This window comes from Podarcis bocagei (genome assembly GCF_964188305.1).
Source record: "Podarcis bocagei genome assembly, chromosome: 15".
NCBI lineage: Eukaryota > Metazoa > Chordata > Lepidosauria > Squamata > Lacertidae > Podarcis > Podarcis bocagei.
The window spans coordinates 14,750,594-14,763,994 of NC_138141.1; the positions used below are offsets into that span (position 1 = coordinate 14,750,594).

Consider the following 13,401-nt stretch of genomic DNA (forward strand, 5'->3'; position numbering starts at 1 on the left):
CAGGGCGCAAAGCGAGGGTGGCACAGCCCAAGCAAGCAGGCAGGCAGGCAGGCAGGCAGGCAGGAAGACACCGGCCCACTCCGGCAGGACTTCCTCTCCCCAACCCCGCTTAGCTCACGCCCCTTCCCCGATTTCCCCGCTCTCAGCGCCCCCCCGCGCGCCTTCCCGACGTGCCAGCTGACCCAGCCTCCCTGCTCCTCTATGCGCAAGCGTGGCGAGGCAGGGGCGGACCATCTTCGCCCCATCTCCACGCTCCTCTGGCTCGCTCGCACACTCTCCTTCCTTCCTTCCTCGTCTCCCACCAGCGAACTTTAAGACAGTGTGGCACAATTGGGCAAGCCTCCCCTTCTCCTTTCGTGGCCAGCGGCCGTTGCCTTTCCAGCAGCCATCTCTGCCGGAGAGGAGAGCGAGAGCCAGCGACCCTCTGTGCCAAGGGAGCTCTGCTGCTTCTCCCCTTCCTCCCCCCCCCCACCACCATCATCTTCATCATCCTCAGTACCACCACTATATGACTCCTGCCTGCCCACCTCCTCCCACCCCCCAGAGTTGCGTCCTGTGCACCAGCCCAGTTCGGATTATAAACTAACCAAACCTAACACCTTTCCTTGTCTCCGGAGGCGCCGGTGAATATATCGGCGAACCCAGCGGATGGGGGGTCGCTCCTGACACCCAGATGGCTGGCTGATGGTGAGTCCTTCGGTCTTCCCTCTCCTCTGCAGCTCGGGGTGACGCGTGTCTTGGAAGGGTTCCCGCAAAACCCCTGTCTGAAGCCAGGGGTGGCCACGGGTTTCTGCAAGCTGTGTGTGTGTGGCGGGGGGGGGGGAGAATCAGGAGGGGCATTAAGTTTTTTCTCTTCCCCCCCCCCCCGCGCATCCCTATTTTTTTGCAAATAGCTGCAGAATTGGTGTGTGTGTGTGTGTGTGTGTCCTTCACAAGAGGTGGTTGGGGTGGTTTATTTCTCGTTTGCTTATTTAATTATCTCCGCCGCCGCCGCCCACCTTTGCAGCGGAGCTAAAAATACAATTTCGAAAAAAGGGCAAGCGGATTTAGAGGCTGTAAAAAGACAGCGGCGAGCCTGGCTTTACTCCTTTGTCTTAACTCTGCCTTCTGTGTCTCCCAGAGCGCATCTGCACCCGGAGCAGCCTGTTGGGTCTCCAAATGTGTTTGAACTTGCAGCTTCCTTTGCCTCTCTCTGCTTTTCTCCCTCTCCGTCTCTCTGTCTCTCTCCCCACATCTTAAAAACCTTAATTAGAAGAAGAGTTGGAGAGGCAAACTCTCTTGCCGAGTTCTTTTGATGGTGCCTTAAGGGGGCAATTGGTTAGTTGGTTGGGTTAAAAGAAGAAGAAGAATTCTCTGGAGGCATACTAGCTCAGCAGAAAAAAAAACTTTGAGCTTGGCATAGTTTCAAATTAGAGAGAAAGTGTAATGTGGTGGCATCTTCTTAACCCCTTGGTGTGTGTGGCACAACTGGTTTTTCAGTTTAGATCTGGAGCGTGGGAAGCTGCCACATATATATACTCAGTCCCAGCTCTTGGTTATTGTCAACCCTGAATGGCAATGGTTCGCTAGGGTTACAGGCAGGGAATATGCTTGCTGGGTGACCTTGGGCCAGTTACGGTTTCTCAGCCTGTTGAGCATCTTGGACGAAAGTTAGGGGACAAATGGGATGGCTAAATAAATATCCAGCCCTAGCTGGAGATGGTGGAGATTGCACCAGAGGACCTTCTGCGGGCAAAGTGTCTGCTCTTCCACTGAGCTACAGCCCTTTCTCTGAAAGCAAAGGCCTTAAACGAGTTGTGAAGCAAGGGCCTGACGTGCCTTGTCCTGTACAGAATCCATGCACCTATGATGGCAGGAGGTGGTGGACCTCCAGATGGTGTTGGAACTACAGTTCTCCTCCAACCAGCATAGCCAATGGTCAGAGAATGATGGGAGTTACAGTCAACAATTTCTAGAGGACTGCTGGCTCCCCATACTTGCCACAGTTTTTGCATGCACTCTTTTATCATCCAAGATAATTCAAGGCCTTGCTTCATAACTAGTTTAAGGTCTTTACCTTCAGGAGAAGGGACACAGCTCAGTGGTAAAAGGTAAAGGGACCCCTGACCATTAGGTCCAGTCAGGACCGACTCTGGGGTTGCAGCGCTCATCTCGCTTTATTGGCCAAGGGAGCCGGCGTACAGCTTCAGGGTCATGTGGCCAGCATGACTAAGCCGCTTCTGGAGAACCAGAACAGCACATGGAAACGGCGTTTACCTTCCCGCCAGAGCGGTACCTATTTATCTACTTGCACTTTGACATGCTTTTGAACTGCTAGGTTGGCAGGAGCGGGGACCGAGCAACGGGAGCTCACCCCATCGTGAGGATTCGAACCACTGACCTTCTGATCGGCAAGCCCTAGGCTCTGTGGTTTAACCCACAGCGCCACCTGCGTCCCTTACCAGCTCAGTGGTAGAGGCCAGCTTTTTGGCTTTTGAGTTTGGCTCTTGCACTAGCAAGTGAGTTTTGATTTTGTGCAACAGAGCAGTCCAATGCAGCTGTTGAACTAGTGGAAACCCATTTGCAACAGATTGTGCAACACAGTTACTTTATGCATGTTTGCTTATGCATATATATTTTTTGCACAGCGGGACTTTATAATGCTTGACTTCCTAGAGCCCTCCTTCAAAGTTGGATCAGCTTCTAGTAGTGTAAGAAGACGACTCATCAGACTCATTGCAAGAATTAGCTGGGAGACAAGATGCATCACACACTTATTTGAAGTGCTGGAGAACGTGAGGTAATTGTTCAGTTTCTGTTAATTGGTTCTCGTGAGAAACTTGCAGATTCTAGCTTCACCAATCAACTCCAGCTGGTGTCAATTTACTCTTGGCAGAAAGCCCAGGTCTGCTTGACCTAGAAACTACTCACTCTGATTGGTTAACGAGCAGCACTCAACTCTGTTATCTAGGGATTGCTAGCACAGTTTGATGTGAGGTGTGTTAGGAGTTAGAAGTGCTGTGTATGGTTATGAGAGAGAAAGAGAGAAAGAGGATTTATTTTGCTTTTATTTGTATGCAGAAACTCTGCTGGTTTTATTTTTCCTTTTAATAAATCCTGTAAATAGTTATTCTGAGTCTAGCTGACTAGTCATTACTGCCGCAACTAGCTTCTTCGCTGTGCAGGAAAACTCTGCTACGTTTGGGCTAAAGCCAGTAGGGCTATGCCTGACACTCCAAAGTTCCATGAGGTTATGGGCATTGTGCTGCCAGCCTGAGTTGCGGTGGTGTCAGCATCAACGGCGTTGGTTCCAGTAGTTCCAGAGGTTGTTGTTCCTGGCTGGTTCCTGACCGTGGTGAGCTGGTGACGCAGCGGACACAAGGACAACAGCTGCAGCGTGTGAGTGCTGGGTGCTGTGGTTCCTGTTCTCTCTCTCGGTGGTCGTGAGTAGCTGGTTCCGGGTTCCAGGAACATCACTCTCAAGATGGCCTCACAACCAGTTCAGATGGCTTTTGAGCGTCTGAATGACTCCAATTACTTGCTGTGGTCGGAACGCATGCAGGCAGTGCTGCAGAGGGATCGTCTCTGGCAAGTGGTGAGTAAGTTTCCTACGAAGCCTGATGATGAAGACCTCGATAAAGACCAAAGAGCAAGGGCCACAATTGTCTTGGGGCTGGAAGATTCCCAGTTGCCGTATGTGAGGGGAATCAAGACAGCTAGAGGTGTGTGGCAAGCACTTAAAGAACTCCATGTGCGTGAGACAGCGGTTTCCAAGCTGTTCATTCGCAAGGCATTGTACAAGGCAATGTTACAGCCTGGGGTTACAATGCAGGAACACCTACACAGTTTACAGTTAAAGTTTGTTGCGCTACAGGAAAGAGACTGTGCACTAGACCAGCAGGAGAAGGTGGCTATTATTTTGAGTTCTCTCCCGGAAAGCTGGGATAATTTAGTTTTGTCTCTAGAAGGCATACAGGAGCGTGATTTATCAGTCAGTTACGTTACTGGGCGTTTGATTGAAGAATGGCAGAAGAGGCAAGAAAGGTCGTTGGCTGCAGAGGCTTCTACAGGTGGACGGTTTGGAAGGAGTTCTCATGCCGTGCCAGAGGTGAAGCAAGAGCAGCGTACTGGTGAGGAGTCAGCGTTTGCTGTTAGGCGTTGTTTCCGATGTGGGTCTTCAGCGCATCTAAAACGACAATGTCCGGAGTTGGTCAAGTCTCAGTTGCCGGTGCAGGAGCAGAGACGAGATCAGCAGCAGCAGCAGCGTAAAAAGAAATTCTTCAAACGAAAACAGTCGGCTCAGCTGGTGACCGGCGAGGTCAAGATTGCTGATGAGAAACAAGCGGTCTGGGTGGTCGATTCGGGAGCGTCTCGCCACATCGTGAATTCAGATGAATTGTTTGTTTCCAAGAACTCAGCACAGCGCAGCCAGGTGGCTCTAGCAGACGGAAGTACTTCCGAAGTGATTTCGGGGGGTGCAGTTTTTGTTCCTTGTCTTCGTGAATGCCTGCAAAATGTACTTTGTGTGCCGTCATTAAGGAGCAATCTGATGTCTGTAGATTGTTTGCTAAAAGCTGGGTTTAAAGTGTATTTTGAAGGAGACAGTTGCATTATTAAGAAGGCTGGTGAGATTTTAGGCACTGCTAAGTCAGAGGGAGGCTTGTTTTGGCTTAAAGCAGGATCTCAAGTTGCAGCAGTAGTCAGTAAATCTCAGCCTGATAACAAAGCTATACATGACAACTGTGTGCACTTATTGCATAGGAAAATGGGGCATGCTTGCTGGAAAAGTGTACTAAAAATGTCTGAATTGGCTGATGGGGGTAATTTAAAGAGTTGTAACAAGTACCTTGATTGTAATGTTTGTAAAAAGGTTAAAACCCACAGAGTCTCTTACCCCAGAAGTGACAGAGTTAGTGAGTCACCGCTACAGCTGGTTCACATGGACGTAATTGGTCCATTTGCTGTAAGCAGGGGTGGATCGCGTTTTTCATTAACAATTGTGGATGACGCCACACGTTATTCTTGGGTTTTTCCCATGAAGAATAAGGGTGACGTGTTCACTAAGTTTAAAGGCTGGGTGGCATCTGTGGAAAGATTTCTGTCCATTAAACTCAAAAGGATTCAGACGGACAGAGGTGGCGAATTTATGTCAAATGCCTTTAAAGATTGGTTACAAAAGCGTGGCATTGGGCATAGAAAAACGAACGCTTTTTCCCCAGAGGAGAATGGTGTTGCAGAGCGAAAAAATAGGTCTTTACAAGATATGATGTTTGCCATGCTTGATGATGCTGATTTGCCCATGTCTTATTGGGGGGAGAGCATGCTCACCGCGTGTTATCTCCAAAATAGGCTCTTTCATCAAACAATAGGTACAACCCCGTACTTTAAATTGTTTCAGAAAAAACCTAAAATTGACCATTTGCATGTGTTTGGATCAAAAGCCTGGGTATTAATTCCGAAACAAATGAGAAAGAAGGGAGATCCTAAGACCAAACAGTTAGTGTTTGTGGGTTACCAGGAGCTGGGAAAAGGTTTCCGCTTTGCTGAAGGGACAAATGGCATTGTGATCTCCAGGAATGCCAGTTTTTGTGAACATAGTGGCTGGGAGAGACTACATGCCAATACTGAGGTTTGGTTTGAACCTTCCCAGGAGCTTCATGACTCTGAAGGTAGACATAGAGAATCAGAGTCTGAGGGGGAGGAAAGTTCAGATAAGAGCTCTCAAGGAAGTGGAGTTAGCCAAAGACCAGTTGCTAAGCAACAAAAGAGAGGTCGAAGTTCTGAGGAGGAAAGTGGGTCAGAAGAAAAATTTTCTCCCAGAAGATCTAAAAGACAAAACAAAGGAGTGCCTCCGGTGCGTTTTTCTCCAGATACTGCAAATGTGTTTAGTGTAAGTGCAGAACCCAAGAGTTTTCAGGAGGTGTTAAAGTTACCAAAAGAGGAGGCAGAGCGCTGGAAACAGGCAATGGAGGAAGAGATGTCCTCTCTGAATGAGCACAAGGTTTTTACACCAGTGGCAGCGCCTGAGGGGGCAAAGATTGTAGGCTGCAGGTGGGTGTACAAAAGACTTAGGCCCGGTTAGGACATATCTAGGGTTGGAAGTGTGCTGGGCCCAAGATGGCAGCTGCCTAATTAGTCAGCAGAACAAAGTTAAACAACTACTGACTACATACAGGATGCAGGATTGCAAAGGGGCAGCGGTGCCTATGGATCCAGGTTTCATAAAAACACTTCACATAGATGAGAGTCCTGAATTTGAACATCCTGATGTATATCACTCTGTAATTGGAAGTTTATTGTATATAGCACAGTGGTCCAGACCTGATATTAGCTATGCAGTAGGCATATTAAGTAGATTGGTCTCAAAACCCACACTAAATGCCTGGAAAGGGGTAAAACAAGTTCTGAGGTATCTCAAACAGACAATTGGCTATATGTTACAATTAAATTCTTCAGAGGATGAAATGTTGAGTTGCTACTGTGATAGTGACTGGGGAAATTTGCCAGATAGAAAATCTGTCACAGGACTAGTTATAATGGTCGGTGGAGCTTTAATCAGCTGGCGGTCACGCAAGCAAGACGTTGTAAGTGTGTCATCAACGGAATCAGAGTATGCCGCATTGAGTGAATTGTGCAACGAGGTGATTTATTTCAAGCATTTGTTGGCAGATTTAAATGTAAATTGTGGAGAACCAGTACAAGTTTACATTGATAATCAAGCTTGTATAACATTAAGTAAAACAGAGGGTTTCAAATCGCGTTCAAAACATATCTCTGTAAAATACCAAAATGTACGTTGCTGTGTACAAGACAATGTAATCACCTGTACTTATGTGTCAAGTGAAGAAAATGTAGCAGATGTGTTAACTAAACCATTGGCAAAGATAAAGAACAAGCGAATGTGCAAGGGTTTAGGTTTGCTGGAAAAATAATCTCCTACATAGGTGTATTTGGAGTTAATTGTTCAGCAGAATCTGTGAGGGGGTGTTCAGTTTCTGTTAATTGGTTCTCGTGAGAAACTTGCAGATTCTAGCTTCACCAATCAACTCCAGCTGGTGTCAATTTACTCTTGGCAGAAAGCCCAGGTCTGCTTGACCTAGAAACTACTCACTCTGATTGGTTAACGAGCAGCACTCAACTCTGTTATCTAGGGATTGCTAGCACAGTTTGATGTGAGGTGTGTTAGGAGTTAGAAGTGCTGTGTATGGTTATGAGAGAGAAAGAGAGAAAGAGGATTTATTTTGCTTTTATTTGTATGCAGAAACTCTGCTGGTTTTATTTTTCCTTTTAATAAATCCTGTAAATAGTTATTCTGAGTCTAGCTGACTAGTCATTACTGCCGCAATTAGCTTCTTCGCTGTGCAGGAAAACTCTGCTACGTTTGGGCTAAAGCCAGTAGGGCTATGCCTGACACTCCAAAGTTCCATGAGTAATATGGTTGGGGGCTTTCCCTGCTGCTTCCTTGAACCTTGTAACAGGGAACAGCCGTAGCTTAGTGGAGGAGCACATTCTGTGCATGCAAAAGGGCCCATGTTCTCAGTCCCTGGTGTCTCCAGGTGGGGCTCTGAGACTTGTATTTCAAACCTTGAGATCTGCCAGAAGTCATCATAGAGCTGTCTTCTTCAAACCTAGTGTCTCCTAGGGGTTTCATCTCCCCATTGGTCATGCTGGCTGGGGCTGATGCAGGTGTGGTCCCAAAAAATCTGGAAGGCACCAGGTTTGGGGAGGCGGCTGTAAACAGTACTGAGCTAGAATCTGCTGCCCTCTAGGTGTTGTTGGACTTCCATCAGCCCAGCCGGTATGGTCTAGGTTTAGGATAATGGGAGTTATAGACAGCATCTAGAGCAGTGTTTCCCAACCTTTTTTGGGCAACGGCACACCTGTTTAATGAAAAAAATCTCGCGGCACACCACCATTACAGCCCCGTGACGTCAGCGCGCAGCGTCACGCCGGGAGGGACGCACGAAAGTGAAAGTTTTTAATTTTTTCCCCTCCCCCTTGCCGGGGAACCTCCAAGCTTTGGGGGGGGGGAGGAGGCAGCAGAGCGAGGGACTGAGGGACGGCGGCAGCTGAGGCGGCGGCGGCTGTTGTGGTGGTGGCGGCGATAGCGGGCGGAGGAGGGGGCGGCGGCGGGAGTTGCTGCTGCTGTTGTTGCTGCTGCTGCCCGAACATGCCGGCCTCCTCCTCCTCCGCTGTCTCGCGCTCCTCCCTTTTGCACGCGCTGCCCCGCCGCTCGGCACCACCACCGCGGAGCCGCCCCCGGCTCGACGCGGATCCTCGCCGCCGCCGCCTCTCACCACCCGACTCGCCCGCCTCCCTCCCACGGCACACCAGCCGACGTCTCACGGCACACTAGTGTGCCGCGGAACACCGGTTGGGAAACACTGATCTAGAGCCATGGTTCCTAGCGTGGGGCACACGTCCCATGGGGGGCAATTCGAGAACAAGTTATTAACAGTTAATGGCCTTTTAGGCTTCCTCCATGTGAATGGGAGTTCACTTTTTGAATAATAAGAATTATATGTCCCAAGAGGGGGAGGGCAGCAGGATTTTAGAGATGCTTAGGTGGGGCATGGCCAAAAAAAAAAGGTTGGGATCTAGAGCAATGGTTCCCCATTCCATTGCCCCCAATGAACTACAGTGGTACCTCTGGTTACATACGCTTCAGGTTACATACGCTTCAGGTTACAGACTCCGCTAACCCAGAAATAGTACCTCGGGTTAAGAACTTTGCTTCAGGATGAGAACAGAAATCACACAGTGGTAGCGGGAGGCCCCATTAGCTAAAGTGGTACTTCAGGTATTTTATCCCTATATATTGTATTTTATTGTGTTACTGTTTGAATCCCATAGAAATCAAACTGTAATGCAATAAAATACAATATTAGGGATAAACTAAGCAATTAAAAAGCAATGTGAATATTGGATGTGGATATGCCATGGATCTCCTGAACGAAGCTTGCAGACCGCTGGTTATCCATGGACCACTTTTTGGGACCTCTGGTCTAAAGGGTCGTGGCTTCCTCAGGTTTGAAGTAGAGAGACTGGTGGTCTGACTTGGCAGCTTCTTCTGTTCCTACTGTTTCAAGTGCTTCTTGTTATCTGATCTTGACTGGAAAGCACTTTCATCCTCTTGAGTTTCTCTGCTCTCCTCTCTCCCCCAGTCAGCGCTCCCAACCATCAGGATTCCGCCACACATTCTTCAAACTCTCCAGGGTCACTTCAAGCTACCATGCTTACAACTTTGTCATTTTCATGTTTGCTATACAGTGGTACCTCGGGTTAAGTACTTAATTCGTTCCGGAGGTCCGTTCTTTTTTATTTATTTATAATTTTTATTAATTTACAACACAGGTATACAATTTTATCCAATTTTTAACAAATAAATTCTCTCTTTTTGGACTTCCTTCAGCTTCTCTGACAATCATCCATCTTTACCTCTTGATTACGCATTCCTTCTCTTTAGTATTGCCATTAGTCTTCCCTCCCACTTCTATTATTTTTAATAACAATACTTCTCAAATTTCACAGTTAGCTAAAGTGGTGCTTCAGGTTAAGAACAGTTTCAGATTAAGAAATCCGGAGGTCCGTTCTTAATCTGAAACTGTTCTTAACCTGAAGCACCACTTTAGCTAATGGGGCCTCCTGCTGCTGCTGCTGCGCCGCCAGAGCACGATTTCTGTTCTCATCCTGAAGCAAAGTTCTTTACCTGAAGCACTATTTCTGGGTTAGCGGAGTCTGTAACCTGAAGCGTATGTAACCTGAGGTACCACTGTATTGGGATTTTCTTTTTATCCTTGTGAATTGTGGGAACATTCCTCCACTTTAATTCCGGGGCATATTTGTATGATCTTTGAAAGCTGTTGCTTTTTAAATTTTTTTAAAGCACTAATAAGAGTTTAAATTCTTTTTGTTCAGCAAAGGCAGGCAATCACTACAAAAACAGACTAGGGAAGGGGAGTTCAGGGGAAATTAGGAATCATTCACATGAGTGCTCATATATTTATGAAGTTTGTGGGTTGAAATCTGATAGATCGCACCCAAAAGGGATGCTTTGTTGGGCTTGAATGTACTGATTTCTCCTAGTTCTGCACTAGTTCACACCTGAGGGAATTACTGCTGTCTCCATCCCGTATGTAGAACATTTTGTCCATGTTTCTAAAGAGTGGAGCTTAATTTGCCCCAGAGGGTCTACTGCAAATCTTGTTACTTGAAGTAAAGAGGAGGACAAGGAGTTCTAAGAAACTGTAATTGGTGCACATTTGGGTATCACTGAAAGGCTTGGGGGATACATGCAGGCCTTAATCTGATCTGTAGCTCAGTATTTGAACCTGCCTTCAGGGCCAGTGCTGATCTGTGAAGGGCACCTCTGAGCATGTTATGAGTGCATTTCCCTCACCCATAAAAAAGACCACCACCTTCACATCTGGAATGCAGAAGGCCAAGCAAAGTACAGTAGTACCTCAGGTTCCATACGCTTCAGGTCACAGACGCTTCAGGTTACAGACTCCGCTAACCCAGAAATAGTACCTCGGGTTAAGAACTTTGCTTCAGGATGAGAACAGAAATCGTGCTCCGGTGGCGCGGCAGCAGCGGGAGGCTCCATTAGCTAAAGTGGTGCTTCAGGTGAAGAAAAGTTTCAGGTTAAGTACGGACCTCTGGAACGAATTAAGTACTTAACCAGAGGTCCCACTGTAAAATGCTGTGTTAAATGCATGATTGCAGTGAATGTATCTGTGCTTTAGTAGCACCTAGGGAAAGGGAAGGAGTTGGAACCATGGAATGTTGGAAGAGAGGGTTTAACCTTACATGGAAGTCCTAATGAAAATTTCCCCACCACACTTATTGAAGGTGGTACTTGCCATGGGCAAGAACCTGCTATTGGTTTCTGTTTTTCAGGGTTTTGCTATTAGAGGTTTTATTTAACTCCCCCGCCCTCCCGCCCCCAAAAATCGTTTGTGTATGTGCTAGATTAATCATATGGGGTAGGTAGCCTCACACACACTGGAACTGTTGGTTTAGGAAACGCTAAGGAGCAGATGGGCAGTGTTTTGTTTTCCTTGCACCTTGAGCAGCGTAAAGTCACCCAGATAGCAACAGATAGTTATAGCTCTCTTAAAACCTTTTAATTTGCATTGTAAACTGCTGTTAAGATGAATGAGTATCTTGAGGATCAAGGATGAGAAGTAAGTCTTGTTGCTAATGCTTTGAGAGTCTTAGCTGCACCTGAAATTTCAGACTTACTGGGAAGTTAAACTTTTGAAACCTTTTAATTTGTCTTCTGTCTTGTGGTGATTGTGTGTGTGTGTGTGTGTGTGTGAGAGAGAGAGAGAGAGAGAGAGAGAGAGAGAGAGAGAGAGAGAAAGAGAGAGAGAGAAGTTTGCTCTTCATTTATTCCAAGTAGCCTGAGAAGTGTGTGAATGAATAAGAAATGGGAGGGAATGGTACCTGGGAGGGAATTTTACTGAGGTAAAACCTCAGCGCCTAGGACTTGCCGATTGCATGGTCGGCGGTTCGAATCCCCGCGGCGGGGTGTGCTCCCGTCGTTCGGTCCCAGCGCCTGCCAACCTAGCAGTTCGAAAGCACCCTCGGGTGCAAGTAGATAAATAGGGACCGCTTACCAGCGGGAAGGTAAACGGCGTTTCCGTGTGCTGCGCTGGCTCGCCAGATGCAGCTTGTCACGCTGGCCACGTGACCCAGAAGTGTCTGCGGATAGCGCTGGCTCCCGGCCTCTAGAATGAGATGAGCGCCCAACCCTAGAGTCTGTCAAGAATGGCCCGTACGGGCAGGGGTACCTTTACCTTTACCTTTAGTGGCAGTGCAGATGTTTTGCATAGAGACAGGCCAGGGTTCATTCAATGCCTGATAAAGTGATCTTGCTTGAAACCCTGGAAACCTGCTGCCAGTACAGTGGTACCTCGGGTTAAGAACTTAATTCGTTCTGGAGGTCTTTTCTTAACCTGAAACTGTTCTTAACCTGAGGTACCATTTTAGCTAATAGGGCCTCCCGCTGCCACTGTGCCGCCCGATTTCTGTTCTCATAACCCAAGGTACTATTTCTGGGTTACTGGAGTCTGTAACATGAAGCGTCTGTAACCCGAGGTACCATTGTATTAATAGACGGCACCAGTAGACACTGTCACAACACACAACCTGCTGTGTTCCGGTCCAGTGCTGGATACCACAGAGAAGGCCTTAAGGCTGGAGGTGAAGCAAAGGAAGAGGAGGCTGGGGATTGGGGCCAGGCAAGTCAGAAATTACATGACCTTGGATAACTCAGGGTGAAGCACTTGCACCAATGAAGGTTAGGAGCAAATAGAGGCCTCTCTCACCAGGCTACCTCCTCCAGGCTCCACCCCTTCTTGGAGAAGGTTAGAGCCTTAGAGGTCCAACGCCCCTGACCTGGAGACGGGTTCTCCTCCTCTCTTCTCTAGCCTTCCTCCAGATGCACTTGAACTGGTGAAGTGTGGTTGGAGGCAACTGGTTCCTCAGATTCAGGTGCCTGTGAAGGTCCCAGTATGGCCCTGGTGGTTCCCCTGGGAGCTTCTGTCTGCCATCCTTGGTCATAGTGGTCCCTGATCTCCAGAAGCTGACTCAAAGCCCTGAGTATGATCTGATGCCTTAGCTGGTTCTTCTGTGCAGTGCCATAGCTTTGGTGGGGCTAGCCAGTTTTGTTTTGTTTTGACTCAGGTGAAGCCTTCAGAGGGTTGCCATTAAGGCTCCCAGCCTGTGTGTATGTACACAAATGCATGTTGGGTGTTTGCCAAACTGAGTCTTTGACCTGGGTGAAATAAAGCCCAGTTTCACCCTTTCTCTTTCTGTCTGGATTGCTGCTGATTCAGGAGTCATGATACAACCCTTTCCCGGTGCTCCACTGCAGTCTCCCCCATCCTGGTTCCTTTTGGACTACAACTCCCATCATCTCTGACCATTGGCCATGCTGACTGGGCCTGCTGAGACAATACCGGGCTGGGGAAGGCTGCACTATTTTGTAATCAACAACGTGAAAGTGAAATGAGCTCCTTATTTGCGCTCTGCCTCCATCTCCCTCCCCTTCCTCTGCTGTCTCCCCTGGGTTGAATTGTAGATTGGAAACTCCTTGGGGCAAGGACCTGACATCGTGTACTTTCTAATCTTCCATGCACATTGATAGCTCGCTGTAATAAAAGGATTATCTCTGGAATCAGACCCATTTGTCTAAGGTGCTTGTCATATTGGATTGGATATTGCATAGCCCTATTCAGTCCTTTTCAACTCTTCCAGTTATTGTTGTGCTAGCAGAAAGAAGAAGAGTTTGGATTTGATATCCAGCTTTATCACTACCTGAAGGAGTCTCAAAGCGGCTAGCATTCTCCTTTCCCTTCCTCCCCTACAACAAACAATCTGTGAGGTGAGTGGGGCTGAGAGGCTTCAGAGACGTGT

The 13,401-nt window shown here is 47.8% G+C and overlaps 1 protein-coding gene across 5 annotated transcripts in view; it reads left to right on the forward strand.

Moving 5' to 3' along the window:
- The first annotated feature begins 225 nt into the window (after positions 1-225).
- ST3GAL4 (ST3 beta-galactoside alpha-2,3-sialyltransferase 4) overlaps positions 226-13,401 on the forward strand; it is a 179,959-nt gene continuing 166,783 nt past the window's right edge. For 4 of the 5 annotated variants that reach the window (XM_081171795.1, XM_081171783.1, XM_081171793.1 and 1 more), the window contains exon 1: positions 226-687. The gene's annotated coding sequence lies outside the window, so the exon portion shown is untranslated. The remainder of the gene's footprint in view (positions 688-13,401) is intronic. The other variant, XM_081171781.1, reaches the window with a different exon arrangement.